General features: G+C 31.9%; 1 pseudogene; it reads right to left on the reverse strand.

The window, feature by feature from the left end:
- Nucleotides 1-1882: 1882 nt before the first annotated feature.
- Nucleotides 1883-2765, reverse strand: part of LOC18043144 — a 2214-nt pseudogene continuing 1331 nt past the window's right edge.

The raw sequence follows: 2765 nt of genomic DNA on the forward strand, positions 1-2765 counted from the left end.
AAAAATTAATCAAAACCATATTAGGTTTGGAGACTAATATTTTTTGTCACAAATAGTTTTATCCATTTTACATCCCTCTTTTAGTTACGAAATAATTATGTCGCTTATAATTACATTTCGCTACCATATTTTTTGTCATAAAAGATGATATATTTGTCAAAAAATGATCAATTTTGGAGGGAATTTTTTGTGCTAAAAAAGGATGTCCTTTTGCGGCTAATTTTATATTTGTCGCAAAAAAATTGATTAAGTGACCAATTATTGTGTCATAAAATAAATATTATTCGTTACAAAATATAACATGAGCTAGGATGAGATTATTTGCTACGATTTTTAAAGATCGTCACAATAAGTATTATTTTATGACAAAATCTACAAATGTCATTAAAAAAATTATCTTAAAAATTCAGATTTCTTGTAGTGTGGGGAAACATTACAATATTATTATTCCTTTTTTCTTGGTCCACAATTATTATCTCTTCCAAGACAGGGCATCCCAATATGTCAAGGTGTTGGAGTCGAACAAAGATGTCATTGCTAACTATAGAAGACGAAAATAGACATCTTAAATTCCTACATCTGTATAAGGTCAAGTGCATTAAATTCTGAACACCACAAGATATGGCTGAAACTTGGTTTTGCCAAATCCTCTCAACATTAATTGAACGCAACTCCAAGTTCTCCAACTTTGGTAACGCAACCTATTCGATTAAAAAATTAACTTCTTGTTAATTACAAGTAATAATCATTTCTACAGATGGACAAATCAATAAAATTATTAATCTGTTTCTCTTGTTATAGTTCTCTTCAGTCTTTCATACAAACAAGCACCATTCAAGTTTTCAAATTATTCCTTGCTAATTTTACATGTATTCTGACGACACATTAAATAAAAATGACAAGTTATGAATGTGAATCTATTTATTAGTAAAAAAATGACAGTTTTCAAATTATTAGTTACTCTTGAATATTTGCTAACAGACAAGAATAACAAAGAACAAAAATACAAAAGTCATAGAGAATTAATAAGACTATACCGGCTTAACAATAACTGACCTTCTCAATGAATAGTGCATTAGAAATACTGACATTGTCCTCCAAAATGATTTGGTTTGACTGAATATCATTTAACGATTCCTCTTGTCTCTGTTGACATTGAAGGTGTTATGAGTTTAGCGTATAAACTTAATTGTGAGCGTAATGTGCATTTGCAAAGCTTAGTTTAGGACTAGATCTAAATTTGATATGTAAGATTCCATAATCGAGAATTTTTTTAATCAAAAATTTATCTGGGTTAATTTAAACAAAAATATGAAGAATTAAACTTGTTACCGATTTAGATTAGATAAATAGTGAATATTCTCTAAATATGAGCATTGTAAGATTATTGAAAATATAAGACGGTTAATTTCACATTTTTCATATGAATATTGTGAATGTTATTGAAAGTAAGAGAAGAAGAATAATATTACAAGGATAAAGCACATACAATATAAAGCTATTATGTTTTTTTTTTTACGGATGTAACTCTGAAGCTAAAAGATTAAAATATTATTTAATTGCAAGCATTAATGATTTTTGCTAAATTGTTTACTTTGAAAATGAGTATAAATATGATATTTGACGACTTTTCAAAATTAACTTTGATACACTAGAAGTTTCTAGTTTTAGCATACGTATAAATTAACAAAATGAATTTCATAATAACTATAATTTGCTAAATTGATCATACCTTTGACTCTGCCGGATTAAGGGCGTCGTGGCAACCTTCGATCCAGAGATGCTTGAGTTGTGAAGAGCCCACTTTGACTAGTTCATTAACAAAATTATGGACATCTTGCTCTTGCAGTCCATACAATCCAAGATGTTCAATTCCCTGCAGTTACACGATCAGCCCATCCTTCAAGGAAATCTTGGAATTCAGCTCGATTCTGAAATCTCTATTGCAAATGTTGTACTTCCAATTCCAGGAATCTCCAATAAGTATTCTGTACCTCTCCAGCTTCTCGAAGAACAAGCCTCTCGGGAGACCGTTGACATCTCTTATTTGTAGTTCTAAAGAGGTCAAATGCTTCAACTCATCAAGGCTAGCATTCTTGACCCCGTCCACCTCCACATCCCATTTATCAAAGCTATTATCACCTATATTTAGATCTTCTAAATGGGATAAATTTGACAATATATTTGGTGGAATAACTTCTAGTTTGCTACAATCTCTCAAATCAAGCAACTTCAGCCAAGTCAACTGACCTAATTCTACAGGCAACTGCTGAATATCACTACCTCTTAAGCAAAGGATTTCTAGTTTCTTCAACTCTCCTGTAACACTTATATCTAGCAATTTGCAATAACACAAACTCAATGTTCTAAGGTTTGATAGGAGACCAAGTGATGAAGGCAGTGGCAGTAGATTCATGTAAGTCAAGTTTATAACTCTAACCTGTATCATCCTCTCGAAAAAGTTGTTTGGAATTGTTAATAATGAAGATTCCTGATGATCAGCACGTACAGAAAAAAGTTTTAGCTGAGGACATTCCAGTAGTACTCGATCAGCTGGAAGCACATTAGTCTTGATATCACGTGAGACGATTGAAGTGTAAAGTTTTACCGCATTTTCGGCTGACCATTCCATGCAACCATCAAACAGCTCACCTGTCGCCGTAAACACATTTTTTTCTGCAGATGCAATTGATATCGCAACATCGCGAATAACATCGTGCATAGAAAGGCCTTCATCTAGCAACATACAAGAAGCTTTAAGTTCG

Source organism: Citrus clementina, unplaced genomic scaffold, assembly GCF_000493195.1.
Source record: "Citrus clementina cultivar Clemenules unplaced genomic scaffold, Citrus_clementina_v1.0 scaffold_5, whole genome shotgun sequence".
NCBI classification, from domain to species: Eukaryota; Viridiplantae; Streptophyta; class Magnoliopsida; order Sapindales; family Rutaceae; genus Citrus; species Citrus x clementina.